Here is a 15271-nt window from a genome sequence, read left to right as displayed (position 1 = left end):
AGGATGTATAACACGGAAAAAAGTGAATCACATCTTAACAGAGGTGAATGAGGCTATGACTTTAATCAGTATAATGGAAATATCTGTAACCACACTACCTTTGTAACTACACTATCTTTACTATAAAGAGCTATCAGTGTTGTGCGAGTGAATGGAGCAATGCAAGGTCTACTGAATTAATATAATGAATGAAGTAATGTCGCCGGAAGCAGGGTCACTTCACAATACAATTTGCAATGTGGCATACTGATTTTAAGGTATTTAAAGTCTGATTTTTATTCATGCTACTTTTGCAGACATCCAGTTATTCCAACTTACAGTTTGCATGTCAAATGAGGTTGCAGCCCTTACAAAAAAAAACAAGAAAAAAACACATACACAGACACACAACCTCTGATTTCCTGGGATCAATTTTGCTGCATTTTGGTGGATTTTTTCAGGAGTCACAATGAAACAAAGCTAGGCCCCAAAAGGTCAGGTCTTTTTTTTCCTTACATTCTTGGAATTTGCAGTTATATAATGCACTGAACATTCCCTTCTTATGGGCAATAACATATACCATACTGAAACTCTATTAAGGATTACTGATCGTGTGAACCATATGATGCCTAGTACTAATAAAAGGAATTATTAGTCTAAGTGACTCACTGTGGTTCATAAGAATGCAGTTATGCCTCGGCTGTGTTTGATGCCATTACCATGTTCATGAAAGTTTCTACTGATCAGCTCATTAGGGACTTCCCTTTAAACTCTGTGCTTGTTCAATACTAAGTGGCCAGGACCTCCTTAGTTCTACATGGAATCTCCTGATAAAGTGCCCTCCTGTGTACTTTCAATGCAGCAATGCTTATGGAGACTTGGCAAAGTATCTGAAAATCATTTATTTTAAACCTATACCATATTTTATACTGTTAGTATTACAAAAATGATTGAAGCTCACAGTTGCAGGATAGTGGCCACCATCCAGCTGTGCTTTTCATATTATTTGTGACATGGGGACTCTAATTACTAAGAACCTGAGTTACAGACTGTCTGTTTCATACTTACCCTATTAAGTGCATTATCAGATCTTGCTATTACAGGATATGAGAGAGTTATTAAACACCCAGTTTCATGCTGTTATTTTAACATGTACTAGTAAGGGCAGTAGCAGTGACATAAGAACGGGGACTGTAGATGGACTGACGAGTTAACTAGACCCCGACACTGCACTGTGTCATATTGCTTAAACTCAACACTACACCTAAAACTGGGTGTTCATTGAATCTTAAATGAATTGCAACTTAAAACATGCATTCTGTTTTCTGCCATTGAGATTGTTAAGCGCGTGCGCGTGTGTGTGTGTGTGTGTGTGTGTGTGTGTGTGTGTGTGTGTGTGTGTCTGTATACGTATGAGTGTCTACATGTGCACCATGTGCCAGTGAGTGCTGATATGCATTGCCTGCAATGGGCTACCACCCTGTTCATGCTTAATTCCTCTGCCTCTTGGCTGCTGAGCATAAGGAAAAGGTCTAGTTTCCCACAACCCTGAAATGGACTAATCAGGTAATCAGAGAATGAATAACCATTGTTCTGGTGACTATACCACACTTCAGAACTACAGGGACATGACATTATATAGACCCAGGTGATAAAGCAGGTTTTATGACATGCACAATGCAGCTTGAGTTACTGTAGCATAATTGTAGGCTGTGTGGACCTTGCCTGTACATCATGACAATTTCTTAGCATTGCTCCTGTACTAAAACATGTGCCACATCTCAGTATGTGGATACCTCATCTACAAAAATGGATCACATATACAATCTAAGTATGCTCTGCCACTACTGCAGCTTTTCTCACTCTTATAGAGATGTGGCTTTATAGTGTAGCAGAGTCTAGACAATACTGACTCATACCAAGTGTTGCTTTTACTGTTATCAGGCTCTAAATAAAAACGGTGTCACATGAGAAAGACTCTGTAACTTTGTAGCCTTAGCAAAAATGTGACTGTCAAAATTAGAAGGTAAAAAAGAGGTTAATGATTACACATCCTGTTTGTTTCCATCACCATCAACTGACGATAAAATGTATTTTAATTAATAAATATTCCAATGCAATATGTGTACAAATCAAAGAAAATTTAAGTTATAAAAAAGGAAGGGGGCACAAAAGAAAGGATGTTCATACTGCTGGGTGGCTAGCATTGTCGCAGTTGTTGTTCCACACTACACATTGACACCTACACCCAATTTAGTGTTCTTAGCCCACCTAGTGCATTTCTTTTGAATGTGAGAGGAAACTGGAGCAGCCACAGAAATTCCACATGAACACAGGGAAGAAGCACAAACTCTGCAGAGAATGATAATTTCATCACGCTAAGAAAACAAACAAGGGCTCTTGCCTAACCGTTCTTTCTTTCTTTGACCTGTTTTAGCTTGAAATGTTAATGCCTGTTGATCTTGTAAAATTATTTGGTAATCAAGCGTAAAAGTAGTATTTATAAAATCAGCGAACAATAGACAAATATCCACTGTATGAAATGTGCCAAACTGAAGGAGTAAATGTGAATATTTCCTACCTTCTGGATTCTTAGCTCTCCAAAGGTCTATACGCAAATGCTCTTACTGAGTCTGTAATAAGAACCTAATGTCATACCACATAACTCACATCAACAGATGGACATAATTAAACTTTTCTTGATCTAAAACAGTATCTCAATCACCCAATAATGCTAGATGAATGACTGGAAATTTGTGTAAACCCTTAGAAATATCACCCAAAAAGTATTCTAGTCAGAAAATGGAGGACAAAAGAAGCAAAGTGTTCAGATAGTTATTAATTTTTAAGATATAGCAGTAAAATACTACTGGGTAATCATTTGATAGTCTGTCCAGTATGAAACAATATTGCACTGCTGTATGCAAAATATCATCACTTTTCACTTTTCTAAATGTCTGCAAAATTTTTTTCTTAATATGGCTAACATCGTCAATAGTAACAGAAAATGAGAGCTAGCAACTCAACCAACACTTTTAATTGTTAAAATGCTTTTTTCATGAACAAGCACATAATAATTAAGTAAAGGGAAGACAAAATAGGCTAACAGACTAGCTGGAATATGGAAGTCTGACAATAGGCCTGCTATAATGACCATTACAAGTTGTCCAACTTTCACCTTCTGAGAAGAAGGGTATGATTCATTCTTAAGTCATTCCAAAGTCAAATAATTAGTCTATGGCTCCTGCAGCTTTCTATTCCAATTCAGCTTCAGATGCAGTGGTAAAAAACAGTCTTAGGCCTTTCTTAACAACTAACTATCAATACTAAAGCAATGAGGAATTGTAACTTTGCTTTCTTATCAAAAAACATTCATAAGAGCAGTATTGTTTCTTCTCCTCAACTAAACTTCCATTTGTAGCTCCTAAGTACATAATGAAACTTACTTTACCTATTACTGGGCTAGACCTATTATATTTTTTGAGTTTTGGGAGAAATTCTATAGACCTGAAACAAAGTGAGAAGATCTTGTAGCAGGTCAGAGTAAGGCTTACATATCCTCTGAATGCTATTTGCGAAACTCCATTTCCACTCTCAGTCATAGGAAATACCAATAATCTTTAAATTCTTCCTTCTGGAATGTGAATCACAATCAAGTAGTTTTCCCTTCTTTTCCTTCTGAGAAACCAAAACCTTCAAAATGTCAGTTTGAAACTACAGCATCTGACATTTGTCCATAATCTGTTGAACCTTCAGCTGTGTTTTGGCAATTTTTTCTTTATATACAAATGTCATACTTGGTGATTAGTTCCATTGTTCCTTGGACAACCAGGTTAAGACTTGCAGGTGCTTTACTAGTGTGCTGAAATTGTTCAGTAACATACTACAATGTTTGTTGACTAGTACCAGGTATTTTAGAAGAAAACCCTCTTTCTCCAAGGGGGGGAGGGTACATGGAATTAAGGATGGCAGTATATCCTTTTCTTCATATCCAGGTAAGCCATGGGTAAAACCTGTTGTAGATACAACTGTTTAGTCTAGAATAATACTGTTAACTGATGTCAGAACAGGATATGAGGGCTGTCTGAGTCCACATCAGTGGGGTGACAAAAATACAGAAGGAGCATCCATTCTAGACTTCTGTCTGTCCAATGGCTTGATGGTGGTCAAACCATGATTCAGCAAGGGAGATAGTCTCAACATCACATACAAAAATGTACAACATAAAACTCAGGTAAATGTCTTTCTAGTAAGGAAAGGGCACTGAGGTACAATCAGTGATTGCAAAGAAATCCCCAGTGAAACAGCTGACCCACAGCATAAACTATAGTCTCCAACAATCAGCTGCAAGCAGTGCTCAGAGAAGGCTCTCAGGTCAGTAGAGACTAGACTGAAGACCTGGAGCTTGATTAGAGAGAAAGCACAAGAGTTCAATGACATACTCAGGGCTCTAGCACCTCAAAAAGAAGAAGAGGAAATTGGTGGAGTTGAAGAAGAAGGAGAACTCATGTGTGCTTACTACAGAATAGATAAACCAGGTGTGTAAAAATGTACATAAGGAAGACTGGTGTGTGAATGCAGAAGTTCAGGAAGCCATAAAGAGAAAAAGTGAGAGTGCAGGAAAAAGAGAGAGAGATGAAAAATACAGACTAGGCTAAGAAGGAATACTGGTTGGCTAAGAAAGAGATTAACAGAGTAGTTGTGATAGCAAAGAACAAGGCATCTGAGGAACTCTATCAGCTTCTGGAAAATGGCTCAGTAGATGGGACAAATAAAATCAACTAGATTGCAAGGAAAATACAGAAAGATAAAAAAAGATAGTCATCAGACACCCCTCACAATGGATGTGTGCAACAACCTGGTCACCGGTCCACAAGGTATCAAAGGGAGATGGAAAGAGTACTTACAGCAGTTTCTGAATAAAAAAAAAAAAAAAAAAAAAAACACAGAGGCTGTGCTGCCTCAGACATAGCCTAGAATGAAAGAAGGAGAGGAGCTCACCCTAGAAAAAGTAAAAACAGCACTAAGGAAGATGAAGTCAGGGGAAGTAGCAGGCTCAGATGAAGTCACAGCAGATATAATCAAGATATTGGTTGAGTTAGTGAAGAAGTGCCTCCAGAAGGTATTTGTAGCATTATGGAGAGAAAGGCAAACCTCAGATGACTTGTGAATAAGCACAGCAGTGCCAGTGTACAAGAACAATGGGGATATCCACAGCTGTGAGTGCTATAGTGGTATCAAACTCCTGTCACACTGCATGAAAGTTCTGGACAGGGTGAGTGACAAATGTATACATGGAGTCACAGAAAGTAAGATTAGAAATGAGCAGCTTGGATTCAAACTAGGATGCCGTACAACCAGCCCAATATCTGCAGTGACTTAGATAGATGAGAAGAAGCTAGAGATGAAGAAGAGCCCATCTGGGCATTCCTAGACTTGGAGAAAGCATATGACAAGGTCCCAACAAAGCTAATTCGGGCAGCTGTAGTGGTTCAAAATCCCAGAAACATTGTTAGAATTAGACAGGCTATGTACAAAGATGCAGTGACACAAGTACAAACAGTGTTTGGATTCACAGAGGGGATCTCAGTGAGGGTGGGTGTGCATCACTGAGCCCACTGCTATTCATTTTGGCGAAGGAGTACATTAGCAAACAGGTCAGCAGGACAAGTTAGCAAATCTACTGTATGTAGACAATGTGGAATTACAGGCAGACTCTAAACAACAACTTCAGCAAATGATAGGGGAATGGAATGCAAACTGAAGGCACATGGAATGAAACTGAGTACAGACAAGACAGACGTAATGCAGCACATTGGGGAAATCAGAACGACCCAACAGTTGAGATAGAAGGGAAAATAATTTAACAGGTTTAAAGCTCCCTGTATCTGAGAGGAGTGGTTGAGGAGAAAGGAAGTCTGACTGAGGAGTTCAAGCTAGAGTCACAGAGGCTGCAGTCAACTGACACAGAGTATCAGAGGTAGTGTGTGACAGACGAACAGCAATGGAGCTAAAAGGAAAGGTGTACAAAACAGTGCTGTGACCAGTACTACTCTATGTTGCAGAAATTAGGACAGTGAAGGCAGAGCAGTTGAGAAAGATATAAGTGATGCAGAAGAAGTCCATGAGACAGGTAGTAGGATGCACACTGTGGGACAGAAAAAGAAATGAGGACATCAGAGCAGAAGACAAAGTAACTCCAGTTGCAGAGAAGGTTAAAGAGATCAGGCAGACAATGGCGGTTCAGGCACATGCGCAGGAAATCAGAAGACAACCTGGTGAAGATGATATATGTCAGGCAGGATGAATGCAAGAGGAAATAAGGCAATCCAGATTGTGTGACAGAAGACCTGCAGCAGTCAGGCATGCCTCCCAAAGAAGCTAAGAGAGGGAAATTAATTCAGAGAAATGGCAACAGTTTATGCAACAGTCCAAACGAGCAAAAGGGCAAGTTGTTGCAGTAAACGAGGTGTGATATTAACTCCACAAACCACAGCACAAAGTCAAGCCAAGAAATGCTTGTAACTTGTAAAACCTTTAATAAAACTAAATATACAGGACTTAACATACAAACGTTGTATGTCTTTGCACTGAAGAAGGGTTGTATCCAAAAGTTGTATGCTCTGCACATTTGTACGTTAAGGCCTGTATATGTAGTTTTATTAAAGTTTTTACAAGCTACAAGCATTTCTTGGTTGTAGCAGTTTATGCAACACCATGACCCTTGGTAGAAAATGGGGGGAAAGGGGCGTGTTAAAGATGACGACAATAGTTCTTGTTTAAGTACCTTAACAGTCAAACCTTGGCTAGGTTTTTTTTGTCTTTCTTTTCAAATTTAATGTTTTTTGTTGCAACTCCATACCTTAAATGAAGCTTAGGCATAACTACACCTCACAAATTTAAAAATTCCAAAGTTATCAACTCCACAAAAAATATCAAGAAAAATATTGTACTCAGAATAGTCAAAAGGGGATTGGCATAATACGCAAAGTTCAAGGTCTTTGGTAAATCTATGCAATGTTTGAAAATGTAGGGAACGTTTATAAATTTCTCTCAAAGCACCAAATGAAAACAGAATGTAATGGTGATTTGTTACAAATTACTACTTTAAAACTATATGCAAGTAAAAGATAAAGTTTTAAGAAGCATTCATTACAACAATCTATCTCACAATTACCCGGAATAAGAATAGAATCTAGTCTTCTGTAGGAAAGGCATGTGTGCTACCTGTTGTGCCACTGCCACTAAAATATGCATCTAGCTCATAGCTTAAGGATAGAGCCAGAAGATGGTAGAAGAACCTGTACCCCTTAATTTTAAGAGTCAAAGCCTACTGTCAGGAATGCTTAAATTCTCAGTATACACAGTGCAAGTGATTTATCAGGCAACTGTACCTCAGCTTTGCAAATTACTAGTTGCACCGATGCCATGTTATCCCCAGCTGCCTCTTATATGGAGCATGCTGAAGATATAGGGATATGATCAGGTCTCCAATTGTAACCAAGTTATTATGTGTTCAAGACATGGATGTCAAGAAATTCCTCTTCAGAGCAAAGCTGCACTTCCTATGAATCAAACTGGTGATCCACCTGCGAGAGCTAACAATTTTCCTTCCTTACTCAGCAACAGTGAGGTGGTTGACACAGAAATGCATTGACTTTCTTGCACTTACTGTTGTATGTTCTGCCACCAGTGAGTTCAGTTTCTGTTGTGTTAATTCAGCCTTGCTCTGATTGCTGTTCATATCCTTCATAGGAAATCATAATGCTTTAACTGAGCTGTTCATATCCTTCACAGGAAATGATAGTGCTTTAACTGATATTCAATTTTCTTCAGTAGATCACACTACTCAAGTTTAGTTGTGCAGTCTTCTCTGCTAGAGTGACATGTCTTAACTATCATTTATCACTACTAAACTGACGTGCACAGCATTAGTTACAAATTTCAGTGCAAAATGCCATCAGTTGAGCTTTACCCATAGTTTTCACCACTGACATGGCCAATCTTGACCATTACTTTTATGTATTTTGTTTACTAGGGTAGTGCTCTGATCAATACTGACAAATTTCATGCTCAAGCTGGGGAAATAAAAAACATTTCACAAACAAAAAAATAGAGAAATGAAAGTAAAAACAGAGTAGTTCAGACTAATTACACAGAAAAAAAACTGTGTATGTACACTCTGGTGAACAAATACAATGCAATGTACAATCAAGCAGAGTTGTTGTTGTGTCTTTCGGCTTTTCCCGGTTAGGGGTCGCCACAGCGGAACTCCGGTCCGCTAATGATTGGTAGTTGATTTTTACATGTGAGTTACCAGCCCTGACATACAACCTTCAACGAAGGTATGCCCATTCACGCATGTCTCCACGCAGAAGATGCTCTAGCTGAGAATCGAACCGGAGAGCGTCTTACTGTGAGGTGACAACGCTACCGCAGCACCACCAGTGAAATCTACAATATATACATTAGTTTCTAAAGTGGGTCAGTCCTCAGTGAATCTTGACAGCCCAGTTCACCTCCAAGTACACTGGCATGAACACTATTTCTGAGTTTCTTACTTTGCATTTCATATGTCCAAATTGAAGTATAAGAAAAGAGACCACGGAGGATTTTAGTGAAGTAGTACCTCAAAAAATCTTTACTGATTTACAGTAATTACAATCTCAAGATGACACAAACAAGCTGGTTGGATGCAAAAAATACTTATCCATTGGTCCGGATTTTCTATAATGTGCCTGCTGTTACCTTAAACTACAAAAAGATCCATTCAAGTTGAAAACAGCCATGCAGTAGTTGGCAATGTTGCTTTACAGGGCTTGTTCCTCCAGGCTGGCTCATAAATTGGATGTCTTCTGTCAGGAGTCTGCATATTCATTTTTTTCCCAAGTGAGTTTTTTCTGCAGTATCCAGTTTTCCACCACATCATTAAGGCTTGCTACTAAATGAATGTGGAGTTCTCTAAAATGCATATAGGTGTGTGTGTGTGTGTGTGTGTGTGTGTGTGTGTGTGTGTGTGTGTGTGTGTGTGTGTGTGCGCGTGTGTGTTTGCACATGTCTTGCCATGAACTGCTGTCCATCCATTATCATGCTAGTATAATTACAAACAGCTCCACACTGTCATTGCAGCTTTATTCATGAAATCATCACCCTGGCTGTAAGTCTTCATGGGAGTCAAAATCAGTCAATAAAATATATTTATTTACAGCACAACTATAGCATAATCAATTCAAATATAAAATCAAGTAACCTTCTCATTAACTTTTTAAAAATAAGCTCAGCTATTAAATAAACCATTATATTACACACTAAAAGTAAATAAACTAAGATGTATCAAATAAAATTCGGAATTATAACATTTCCTTAACAGCAATATTTGAATCAGTAAACAGTTCAGTTTTCACCCATAAATAAATAATTTCCTAGCATCACAGTATTGTATTACTGTAGCAACAATAATCAACAAAAGCAGGCAAGTCAGCTCCTCTGTAACAACAAGACTTCCAAAAGTAAAAAATAAATAAACAGTAATTGTTTACTGTACCTGCTGCAATGTACAGTTTTGAATGTCTTCTGTCCAATATGCTAGTTTTCTTAAACTTTTTCTATTAAAGATACTTTTAACCATTCACAAACATATTTTGCTGAAGAAAGGGCAGTATAATTAACTTCGACAGTTTATGTCCCACCCTTATGTTCACAGGTACTAGGCAATCAGTCTGCAAACCATTTCAAGCCTTGCAAAAAGCACTATTCAAAAGTTCATGATGTCCTCAAGGAGGGCAAGACAAGACAAGATAGACTGGGAGAGTGAACTTGAGGCTGCCCATCCAATTGTCTATATTTACTTTGAAGGTGACAAGAGTACTACTCTGCTTGACATGTAGTCAAAGTTTGTTCCAGGGGTGAGGGATACACTGGGATATGAATCTGTCCCTCCAATGTGACTTATTTATCTGCTGATGAAGGTTTAGTTATTTTAACTAACTATTTGATGCACCATTAGTTCTTTAAACAAATAGGAGTTCAAACAGAGTTGAATCTTTCAATGCATGAAAGGATGGACATAGACTTCCATGGAGGAATCTGTAAGACACTGAGTATAGAAAAAGGGCTGCCAGTCTCTCCTGATAGCTAAGATTGTTGTGTCCACTAATCTTTTAGCTTGAATCTCTGTAGTTTCTCAAGATGTGTAATATGTTTAGACAAATACATGCCAATAAGTGCATTATATTCAGTAATGGGTCTGATAAGATATGAGTAAAGGGGAATTAAGACTTTTTTGGATCTAGTGGAGATGCTTTTGGCAATTTACATGACCTAAATAAAAGGCTTTCTGAATTACTGTGGAGACATGATGGTCAAATGATAAGGAATTATCAACAAGAGTATCTAGACCATTGCAACAGTGTCTGATTAGAGGGGTACATCTCCTATATGGTAAGTGAAATGTTTTGTGTCCAGAAATGAACCATGCTTCATTTTATTTCATTTCATTTAAGACTAGTGTCTTTACACTACTTGTTAACATGGTCTAAGCCATGGTGGAGCAACTGTGAGTCATTTGAAGAGGTCTGATGCAACCTTCTGTCCTGCATTAAACTGATGGCTGCATCACATCTAAAGACCAGAGGAACAGCAATAGTGAAGATGTTCATTCAAATGCAGGACAGAAGAGTCACTATGGTATCACATGGCAACAATACGCTAGCCATTCCACCACTGCACCACAATGCTGCTGTGATGCCATTCAGAGGATTATTTATAGAAGCTCTTTGGACCCTTTTTCTTATGAAGACTTTGATATAACTTGGACCGAAGCTCCAAAGGTGGTAGTGTTTCCATATTCATAAAGGATGCGCACACCTCCAGACTAGTAGCCCAACATAATGTATATGAGATACTTCAAGTGCAGCTTACACTGGGTAAGACAGCGATTCAGGTCGTAGCCTGCCATAGGTCCCCAACCATGCCCCAAGACTCACACTCCATGTTCCTAAGCAACCTGGAGAATATTAGGGTCCAACCTAACACTCTCATACTGGGCGACTTCAACTACCCCTCCATTAACTGGGAAAACTACTCATGTACCAATGCACTTGCCCAACGTTTCCTGAAATTCATTAATTCCAATGCCCTGGACCAGCTCGTTCTTACCCCCACTAGAGGTAGCAACATCCTTGACCTGGTCATTACTAACATGGATGACCATTGTTCTACACCAATAGTCAACTCCTCCGTGCTTAGATCCGACCACAAGCTAATCACCTTGGAAATCCACATCCCTTACCCCCCCACACTGCAATGGTAACCACCATGAAAACCTTCTCCAAAGCTAACTTTGGGCTCCTAAAAACAGAAGTGGCTAACTTCACGGCACCCATGCAAATGGAGAACAGCTGCATGACTGCTGAATCATACACCAATGCACTGTACAAACATGTACACAAATGCATGGATTCAAGATGCTCTCCTCCAAAAAAAGAAAGCCAATCTGGTGGTCCCCTGCCATAAACAAACTCTACAACAGAAGGAGGAAACTGATGTGGAATAAGGTGAAGTCCCAAGACTGGAAAAACTCCCTTATCAGCTTCAACAAAAAATTGAGATCCCTCATCAAATCCTCTAAAACTAGCTATGAAAACAGAATTGCAGCAGATAGTAAAGACAACCACAAGGCCTTCTATAGTTATATAAAGAATCTCCATGGCAATACCCAGATTTGCTCTGAGCTACTGTACAATGGTACCTCCTATACCGAGCTAACAGATATTGCCAATATACTGGCCAACAGATTCAGTGCCAGCTTTACCCCTCTACCCCCAAAAGACCAATCACAATACCAGTAGATTGCCAGGCACCCAGTAATACTGCTGCAAAGGTTAAAACAGCACTATCCAAGGCCAGGAATACATTTTCTATGGGACCTGACAATATCCCTGGCTGTGTTCTGCATGAACTACAGAGTGAACTGGCACCTCACTGGTGTACCCTGCTCAACCACAGCCTCACTTCAGGCTTTGTCCCTACTGAATGGTGCATTGCTAGAGTCATCCCTCTCCACAAAGGAGGAGCAACTACAGACCCTGGGAACTATTGCCCCATTAGCCTGACAAGTCTGATATGCAAAGCTATGGAATGCATCATCATGGACCTAATAAACAAGGATATAGTTAATCTCCAAACTCTGGATCCCACACAGTTTGGTTTTGTGAAGGGTAGATCATGCCTGCTCAACTTGTTCGACTTCTTTGAGTCAGTCACCACTGTGGATGAAGGCAAGGTGATTCTTACAGCCTACCTTGATCTGGCTAAGGCCTCTGATACCATTCCCCACTCAGGAATCATAGAAAAACTCACTAAGCTAGGCATCAACCCCTATATCACTAGGTGGGTTGCAAACTGGCTCACAGATAGAACACACTGTGAAAATAGCTGACTCCAAGTCAGACTGCTGACCAGTCGTGAGTGGAGTCCCAATGGCTTGTTGCTGGGTCCTCTCCTGTTTGATATCTACTTCTCTGAAGTCCAGGCCAACATGAAGGGACTCTGGCTTACAAAGTTCACAGATGATTGCAAGTTGGAAGCTATTAGTAACTCCCCAAGTGATGGCGACATCCTACAGACAGGCCTCACTGAGACCAACGACTGGTGTCAGAACCATGGCCTTAAGTTCAATGCCAAAACATGTGTCGTCATCCACCTTGGGAAAAACCCGGTTCCCATGAATTACCACATCAATGGTAGTCCACTGAACACAGAAGGCATTATAAGAAATCTGGGAACACAGGCTGACAGCAAGCTCTCTTTTGACCACCACATTGCCACTGTGGTCAGAAAGTCCTTCTATGTGGCACATCTCATTACTAATGTTTTTGCATCCAGGAAGAAAGAGGTCATTGTCTCCCTCTACGCTTCCCTCATTAGGCCAATCATCGAGTACAATGCCCCATTTAGTATGTACCTCACTAGACACCTGCAACAACTGGAGAGGCCGCAAAAGTACTTCACAAATAGGATCTTAGGCCTTAAACACTTGTCCTATATGGACAGACTCAAAAAACTCCAACTATCCTCTGTCTCATATTGCCTACTTAGAGGCGATCTCTGCTTCACTTACAAAGTCATGTTTGACTCAGCTCTGTTAGAAATGCTACAGCTAAACAAATCCCAATCCCTCTGCACCACATGCTCCAGAGACTTCAACCTCATTACAGCAATCAACAGAACATGCTGGAGGGACAGGTTCATAACCCAGAGATTGGCCATGCTATGGAATAGACTTCCCATACATGTCAAGCAGAGTACCTCACTGGCCCGCTTCAAGAGAAATCTTGATGAGTGGATGGGAAATAGAAAATTCACCCCGGGGATCACTCCAGTGGCTCTACTTGTCTGACGCACTAGAAACTAAGGTCAGGTTGCACGTTGCCAGGGTAATCCTATGGGCTAGGCTTGTAAAGGCTCCAGAGCCATTAGCATAGTACACACCTATGAACCTCTGAATCTATAAGGGGTTTGCACAGCTTAAACTAGTACTAAAATAGATTTCTACACCGGTACTCGCATGGATGGATGGATGGATGGATGGATGGATGGATGGATGGATGGATTTTTTTAATTTATTTTTAGGTTTGCTAAAGAGAGTGGAACATGGACCCAACTGGAAGCATGCATTCAGTAAGAGAACAGCTAGTACAAATCATGCTGCAGATGAGCAGTTTATAACAGATTACTTAACTTGGGTCATAAAAGAACTGGTTTGCAATAATAACTACAACAATGGCAGATTAGTACATTACAAAACAACAGACCATTTTACATTACATAATCCTGTTAAGAGGTATTTACAATATGTAAGTAGGAACAGTTATTACAAAAATGTGGTATGGAAGATATTTGTATACCATTTACATTTGTTACATTATTGTACATGACTGGGGAGGAAATTGAGTGACTAAAGCCCAAACAATGCAAACTGAGCTGGACTGATTTACTGGACTGATATTACTTTTGGAAGGTGGCTGTGTTAAGCCATTATGTCTGAGCCGTCTGTGTTCTGCATCTTTATGGATACGAATTTTAAAAGATTTGAGAAAGTCAAGGTAACACTACTGCAAATGACCCAGCCCCCCCCCCCCCCCCAACATTGCACCTATTCCTCTTATGTATCGAATGCAATGAATGAAATCTGCTAACTGGACAGTCTGAGGAATCTCAACACAGGAAACAGCTGTTGGTAAGAATGCAATGACTTTACTGGTGGAGGGACATGTGAGGATTTTAAGATCATTATTACACTATAAATTGAAGGATTTACACTACTGCATCTTTTTACTTCCAATAAAACTTGGAAATTCCCCAGAGAGGAAGGAAGTTAAAAGGCATTTTAAAGAGAAACAACTCAGATTTAAACATGCATTCACATAAAATGCTGTCCTTAAATTATGGTTTACATAGATTTGCAAAGGCAGAAGTGAATTCTACATGTTTTTTTTTCATGTTTCCTACTACCCTAATTTTAAGTCTGTTTTTTGTTGATTCTGTGGGTTGGTATTTTGCAATATTTCAGGAACTGGTTAGTTCGTATAGCTATTTTTTATGTAATTTTTAGATACTGATGGAAAGAGATATTAGGAGTGCTATTCAATTACAGTCTTTAATATGAGCGACAGATGAGTGACTGCATTCGTTTTCAACTTGTTTGAAATAAAATCCATCTTTTTAGGATGAGTTAACTGGGGTAATTACATAAATACTTTCCTTTGACAAGCACTTCTTCAATGAAGTCTGTAAATGGACAGCTAAAAAAAAAAAAAAAAAAAAAAAAAAAAAGTCTGGCTGGTATTACACTTTACCCACACGGATACAGACACAGACACAGAACGTGCACACACACACACACACACACACACACACACACACACACACACACACACACACACACATGTAGATGGCATGCATATATCAAAACATGGCATTTCTTAACATCCTGTCACTGCCAATTTAGAAATGACTGAAGCGGTTCATACTGCTTTCATCAGTTTTCATTTTTGAGAAGGAATGCTCACTAATTCCTGCGCTACACCAAAACAGAAGTTAATCTGTAACTCGCTGGTGAGATTTGTTTTAAGCCCCACCGTGTCATTACCTACAGCAAATATACTTTGGTTTCTCTTGGCTTCATGCAAGGTTATTTTGTCATGGACCTTTTAGTGATTTATAATATAGGCATCTAGCTCTCTGCAAAGTGCTATATCTTGTGGATATCAATGATCTTTGTGTGGACATG

At 39.4% G+C, this 15271-nt stretch overlaps 1 protein-coding gene across 4 annotated transcripts in view; it reads right to left on the bottom strand.

The window, feature by feature from the left end:
• The window catches only part of BCL3 (BCL3 transcription coactivator), a 397081-nt gene that overhangs the window by 36439 nt on the left and 345371 nt on the right, over positions 1–15271 (bottom strand). The window lies entirely within an intron of this gene.

The sequence above is a fragment of the Protopterus annectens genome, chromosome 8.part0 (assembly GCF_019279795.1).
Source record: "Protopterus annectens isolate FY-2018-M chromosome 8.part0, PAN1.0, whole genome shotgun sequence".
NCBI lineage: Eukaryota > Metazoa > Chordata > Ceratodontiformes > Protopteridae > Protopterus > Protopterus annectens.
Note: the sequence above shows the minus strand (reverse complement) of the source record. Positions and strands in the feature narration are given on the sequence as shown.